The following is a 7747-nucleotide window of genomic DNA, read 5'->3' on the forward strand; positions in this document are numbered from 1 at the left end:
ACTATGTGGGTTGACACTCCTAAAATCGTGGTAAAGGCTCACCAGAGAGTTATCCTTAAACAGACAGTAGACAACACTTAGCTCAAAGCGATGGCATTTAATAAGATGGTGAAGGAAGAACAGTTATCACATCAGATCCCTTCCTTTCATAAACCTGCTTCAAACTTTCTCACAAATACACACCTCAGCTGCCTAATACCCAGAGAAGAATCTACCCTGAGGCTGAACCCTTACCAAAGTTAATATTCTGCCTGAACCAATTCACCAAAGATTAACAAACTCCCACCCAGTAGTAGCCTCCCCAACTCAGTGATTCACAACCTCCAACTGTAATTATTCATCCCTCACTAATCACTCCCTTATTCCCTTCCCCCTCAATCCAACCCTACCAAGATCCTACTCTAACGCTACCCACCCCTTCCACTGTGGTCTCTAGAACGCTTGTTCCTTAGGTAATAAACTTAATTTCATGGTCAATCTTTTCATTTACCACTCCTTGAATCTTTTGGCTCTCATCGAGGCCTGTTTCCACCTGATGACATAACCTTCCTGGCTACCCTTTCTGGTACTGGTTGCACTTTCACTGATTCCTCCATGGTGAGGAAGTTGGGATTTTCCTTGTTTCTCCATTGGCTATAGTCTTCTCCCTGCGCCATTTTGACTCCTTGGTGAGCCAATTCAACTCTACACTGCCCTCATCTCTTGAGTCTCCTGCCCCTTATCCTATCACTGATCTCGACCTTCAGAACCTCAGTTCTAGATTACTCCGACCATCCACTGCCTTCACTCCTACCCCTTTGCTGCTAAATGAGGATGGAGAAAATCACAAAACCATGCTAACTGGATCCACTACAAATTTAGATGCATAATCTCAACTTGGTCCTCAGTGCAAATTTTTTTGATGCCTTCCTAATTAGCAATTCACCAAGAAGTCTCTCTTCTCCTTTCTTCCTCATCACACATCACCCAGATGCTCTTTGCTACTATCTCCTGCTTCACTCCTATATATCACATAATGAGGTGACACTTCTTCCTAAGGCAAACTCCTCTCCATGCACAAATGATCCCATATCCTCCCATCTTCTCAAGCAGATTGGCTCCTCTATCATTTCTGCGCTCACTAATCTTTAATATCTTCCCTGTCTACTCTCTGTTTCCCTACTGCCTACAAATATGCCCATATCTCCCCTAATCTCAAAAACCTTTTATTTGATCCATCCATTCCCCATATTGTCCCATTGCTCTCCTCTCTTTTGTGACTAAACTAGAGAAGGTCATCTACAGTAGATTCCTCCACTTCTTTTCCTCTCATCTATAGGCTGGCTTTGGATCTCATCTGACAAGTTACCAATGATCTCTAAATTACCAAATCCAATGGCCTTTTCTCAATCTTCATCCTGCTTGACCTCTCTGCAGCCCTTGACGCTGTTAGTTACTACCCTCTTATCCTGAATACTCTCTTCTCTCTAGGTTTTCATGACTATTTCTATCTCTCTGATCTACTCAGCCTCCTTTGCTAGATCTTCATCCAGGTTATGCTTACTATCCATGGGTGTCCCGTGGGCTCTCTTTTCCTCTCCCTCTAGACTATTTCACTTCATGAAAGATCCCATCATTCCCACTGGGTTTGTACTGCACTTTCTCTCTGATAAGAGCCAGGCTGACAACTCTTTAGAACTATCAAAGGTTATAAGCCTGAATTCCTAGCAAAGGGAAATAAACCCCCAGGAAGACTCTGATTTAAAGTTACAGAGTCCTTGTTACTCCTGCTTAATTTCCTTATGGGGATCCTGCTCCGTGAAACCAGTTTCAGGAGGCCGAACCAGAGAAACTTCACAGAGCTATGTGTATAACACATAGCCACCCTGGGTTGTTGGTGTGTGTGTGTGTGTGCGTGTGTGTTGAGGGGGAGCCCCAAATCTTTTGGGTCTTGACACATGAATGCTTCTGAGCAAGCTAAATTATGAGGGCAAAGCCATTGTCTTCCTCCTGACCTCTTTCTTATATGTGTGTGTATATATATATATATATATATATATATACATATATATATATATATATATGTATATGTATATATATGGCTGTCAATCAATCTTCCTACTTTTATGAACAAAGGAGGGTTTCCCTGATGTCTCAGACAAATATCAGATGCTTAAAGTTCTAGACCGTTCTATAAATAGGTTGGCCAGACTTATTATAGAAACCATACAGGGTCATACAATCATAAGTTATCATTAGAAGTACCTTAGAGGGCAGCTAGGTGGCGCAGTGGATAGAGCACTGGCCTTGGAGTCAGGAGGACCTGAGTTCAAATCCTGCCTCAGACACTTAATACTTACTAGCTGTGTGACCCTGGGCAAGTCACTTAATCCCAGTTGCCTCACTTAAAAAAAACAAAAAAACAAAGAAGTACCTTAGAGACCATCTGGTCCAAGCCCCTTGTGAGAGCTGAGAGAGCTGAAGTGACTTGCTCACGGTTATGCAGGTACCACCTGCATGTATTGGTCTAGCCTCCACTGCCTGAAATTCATCCTTTGCCCATTTTGGGCTGCCTATTTACTGAAAACAGAAGCTTCATCTCCCAGCCCAGGGCAAGTGCAAAGAGTAAACTCTGGGATTATACTACGACTGCAGGGTAGAAGTCAAAAAGTTCCTTATGCTCAATTAATCATTCAAATAGAAATTATCTCGCTCCAGTCACCAGGGCCGCGTCGCTCTGGTGGACTGGAGAAGGCCACATAGTTTCTCACAAGTTTTCATCCTTCTCAGATTCTTGAGAACAAACTCCATCCATCCTATCAGCAGAGCCCTGGCATTAACGTGCTATAGTTATTACTTAGCATTTACTGGGCGCTAACAATATCCTGGCTTTCTTCCTCCCAAAGGCAAAGAGCCTGGTGGACTTAAAATCAACTCTTGGTCAAGTCCAGGATTTTCTCCTCCCAGATCCTCTCGGCAATGCTGAAAGGAGGAGGCCCCAGTACCTCCCTCACTGGAGCCCTAAACAAGCTCACCCCAATAGGGTTATTTGTTCAGTCAACCTCCTGACGTTTCCCAGCACATATTCACGCTGTGATTTTCCATTTGGTCGATCATTTGGGTCCAAAAAGCAACGAGGAAGGGGAGGGTGCAGTGCATGTATCTCATTTTCTATCACTTGAAGTTCCAGAGTGATATTTCCAGTTTATCTCGGAGAGTTTCCTGTCTTGGGTGCCCTTTCCTGTCTTTTCTATTGCTTATTATGCCTCTCTTCCCGTCTTTCTCTCCACTACAGCTTCTCCATTCCATTTTAACCTCAATTAGTGGGAATGAATATGCATGAGAACTCCCACCAGTGACCCTCCCCTTTCCTCAAGGAGTGCCATGGGGTACTATAATAGTCTGTAAAATTAAGGGGCTGTACTAGCATTTATTAAGTGCTTACCATGTGCTAAACAATTGAGGTACAAAAGAGAAGCAAAATCATGGTCAGTGCTTTCCAAATCCAAAAACATTTTTTTTGGAGAAAAAGATCTAACTCTTGACTGGGTTCCATTCAGCCTTCTGAAGACGCAAAACAGCAAGGAAAAAAGCATTTTTTTAAAGCATCTACTATATGCTAGGTGCTTTAAAATATTATCTCATTTACTCCTCACAACATCCCTGTCAGGTTATTGTTTTTCAGTTGTTATCACCCTTATTTTATAGTTGAGGAAACTGAGGAAGAAAGTGGCAAAGTGACTTGCCCAGAATCACCCAGATAGTAAGACTCTGAGGCTAAATTTGAACTCAGGTCTTTTGGACTCCAAGTCCAGCACTCTATTGCACTCACCACCTAGCTACTTGAAAAGGAAGGTACTAGAAAAAAGGAGCAAGGAGTGGGAAAGGCAGGATTCATAGGAAATGAGGATAAGCAGAACTCACTTTAAAAATGTATAAATTTTAAGAAGTTTCCCTCAAAAAAGGTTTTTTTGGCAGTAAAAGTTTTGTGGACTGGCACTGTTGGTCCACGGAATGACAGGATTCTTGAGGTATTTCAAAGGGCATTCTGCCAGGCTGCCTCATACCAAAGGAGTTTCTGGTGGGTATACCAACAGGAAGTTGTCCAACTTGTCCATGAGGGTTTGGGAAATGGGGAAACTATGGTGCAATGAGTCATCATATTATTAGTGAAGCAGTAGCTGTCACTCCTGTCATTATATTGTGAGTAAATTGTAACGAGATTTGTGAGTTTTTCTTCAATCTCTCCCTTCTCATCCCTTTACAAGTTCTCCTAAGATCAGAGGTGGTGACCGGCTCAAATGGCCACCTGGGGCAGACAACCGTTAAACAGAGTCCGATTTCCCTTTCTCTGCTTTGTAGCCTCCTGGTTTCCTTCCCTTTATTGCTTCTACCACAGGTTATAAATATTTCACTGTTGCTTAGTCCCATCTAATCCCATCACCCAAAAGGAAAAAATAAAATAGATCACATGCACAAACCACAAAATTGCTGTCACTGTCAGTGTGACCTTAGACAAGTTACTCAATCTTCCTCATCTGTTAAATGATTAGATAATCTGTCACGCACCATTCAATTTTAGCATTGTATGAAAACAATAATTAATCAATAAACATTTAACAAGTACCTACTATATACCAGACACTATGCAAAGTGCTAGGAATTAAAGGAAAGGCAAAAGACCGTTTCTACCTTCAAAGAGCTCACAGTCTTCTTTGGAGACAATAAGGAAACAAATATGTACAAACGGACTATGTACAGGATAAATAAGAAAAAATCAGCAGATGGGAGGCACTAGAATTAAGAGGGAATGGGAAACAGAAATCAGTTCTCAGTATATTTTTTGTTTGTTTGTTTTGGTGAGGCAATTGGGGTTAAGTGACTTGCCCAGGGTCACACAGCTAGTAAGTGTCAAATGTCTGAGGCCAAATTTGAACTCAGGTCCTCCTGAATCCAGGGCCGGTGATTTATCCACTGCGCCATCTAGCTGCCCTCAGTATATTTTTAAAGTACCATCTAGAGCAGGGGGTCTTAAACTTTTTTGTATCCTGGACCCCTTTGGCAGTCTGGTGAAACATATGGACCTCTTATCAGAATAATATTTTTAGGGGCAGCTAGATGGTGCAGTGGATAGAGCACCGGCCCCTGGAGTCAGGAGTACCTGAGTTCAAATCCGCCCTCAGACACTTAACACTACTAGCTGTGTGACCCTGGGCAAGTCACTTAACCCAATTGCCTCACTAAAAAAAAAAAAAAAAGAATAATATTTTTAAAGAATTGAAGAAAATAATAGATTTCAGTAAGAAGTTAATGGAAATAGAGATGCCAATTTTTTTCTCATCCAAGTTCACACAACCAGTAAGTGTCTGAGGCGACATTTGATCTCAGATCTCTCTTATTCCAGGTCCAGAACTCTATCCATTGTGCTACTAGTCACCTCTAGGTATATTAAGTTATTCTAAGGGTTTACAATACATTTTTGTCATTGTTGTAAAAACAGGTACAAGAAACTAAAAAAGTGGGGAATCATTACTAAATGAGAAGTTAATTGCCAAGAGCAGGGATAGCTGGTAGGACAAAATTCCACCCCCTCCTCTCCCACTCTGTGCCCTAAATGGCTTCAAGGCCTCATGGGCTCTCCAGTCACACAAAATTTGTAGGTACACATTAATCTTGTTGGACGAATGGCCTAATGTCATAGTTGTTGCATCACTGTGCAAGCAATAAGCCATTCAGTAAATGCATTTAGCAGGATCATTTAAAAGCACTAGGAGCTATCGATAGAAACAATTTCTACTTTGATTTCCCATATGTCCAATAAAACTATAATATGATTTAAGGAAATAGGCTTTTAATATCTCCAACTACCATCTAACTATCCATCTATTTATCCATCCATCCATCCATCCATCCATGTATATATCATCTATCTCTACATATCTACATAAATAAATATAAATATCTACCTCTTTCTACATATGGATAGACAGATATAGTTAGACAGACAGACAGACAGATAGATCAAACTTCCTGAACCTGTTTGTAAAGTAGGAATAAATACTTGCATTTCTTACCTCACAGTTTGGCCTGAAGAAAGTGGATTGTGACCTACTGGGTCACAAAGCTGTAACTAGTTGTAGTCTCAGTCAATTACAAAACTAGCTGATTGCTGATTTCTTCATTCAAATAGACCAATTACTCAATGATATTCTATTATCCCCATAATTCAGAACAAACCTCTCAATAGTTGCCCAGAGTGTTACAGTGAAAGGCATCATTCTGAGCAATTCTGATACTCTTTATATGAAAACAAAGAGGAAAATTCAATGGTATTCACTTTACAAAAGGAGTCACCTGGAATGCCTTTAAATAAGGAAATAGTACATTTTAGTTAATTTTAAAAACATTTTTATTTAAGGTTTTGAGTTCTAAATTCTATTCTTCCCTGAGGCTGTAAGCAATCAGATATCATTTAGACATTTTCAATTATGTAAAACATTTCCACATTTGTCATTTTGTACAAGAAGACTCGAATAAAAGAAAAAAAATGAAAGAGAAAAATAGCATGCTTCAATCTGTATTAAATCAATATCAGTTCTTTCTCTGGAGGTGGATGGTATGCTTCATCATTTAGTCCTTTGGGATTGTCTTGGATCATTGTATTGCTGAGAATAGCTAGGTCATTCACAGTTCTTCACTGAATGATATTGTTACTGTGTACAATATTTTCCTGGTTCTGTTCACTTCACTATACATCAATTCATGTAAGTCTTTCCAGGTTTTTCTGAAATCATCCTGCTTGTCATTTCTTATAACACAATAATATTCCATTAAAATCATATAGCACAGCTTATTTAGCCATTCCCCAATGGATGTGTATCCCTTCGATTTCCAATTCTTAGCCATCACAAAAAGAGCTGCTATAAATATTTTTGTGCAAATAGGTCCTTCCCCCCCTGTTTTTGGATGTCTTTGGGATATAAACCCAGCAGAGGTATTGCTGGATCAAAGGGTATACACAGTTTTATAGCCCTTTGGGCATAGTTCCAAATTGCTCTACAGATTGGTTAGATCAGGAACTAGCACATTTTAGATGATTCAATTTACAAAAGAAAAAATTTTAAAGGCATGCATATCCTTCTGTCACATAAAACAAGGCATTCCTTTATGGTATTTGTACCAGAAACTATATATAGTATCTCACAATTTGCTTGCTACAAAATAAAAAAGTAGTAACAAATTCATTTTCACCAAGTTTACTCAAGTTATCATAATTTTGCCCTGAATATATCATAAATTGAAAATCAGGCTCCCCGACCTTTTCAAAGGGTTGTCTTTAAAAGATGAATGACCAAGATTAAAAGGCTGAGATAAGGTTCCTTCTTTACATGTTCAAGATGAAACCAGCTCTAAAGTTCTGTGACTTTTTAAAAAAAGTATTTTGAAACAGATGTTCAAAATAGTTTTACCCCGATTTAAGTAACTGAAACCTACAACTAAGTGACTTGCCCAAGGTTACAGAGCTAACAGTTAACGACAGTGACAAAATAAGAATTTAGGCTCCTAGTTACTAGTTCAGGGCTCTTTGCACTGTATCACAGCACCTTCCCATCTGGTGCTTTGCTGTGAAATTACAACATCTCACTCCACTAACAAAAGTCCCCTCAATCAGGGCCACTCCCGAGAAGTGGGATCCAAATGAAGTGAAAATAATAGCTCACATTTAAATAGTGTATTTTTTATGGACTTTTTTGTTTGTTTTTGTGGG

Source organism: Dromiciops gliroides, chromosome 2 (assembly GCF_019393635.1).
Source record: "Dromiciops gliroides isolate mDroGli1 chromosome 2, mDroGli1.pri, whole genome shotgun sequence".
In the NCBI taxonomy this organism is placed as follows: domain Eukaryota; kingdom Metazoa; phylum Chordata; class Mammalia; order Microbiotheria; family Microbiotheriidae; genus Dromiciops; species Dromiciops gliroides.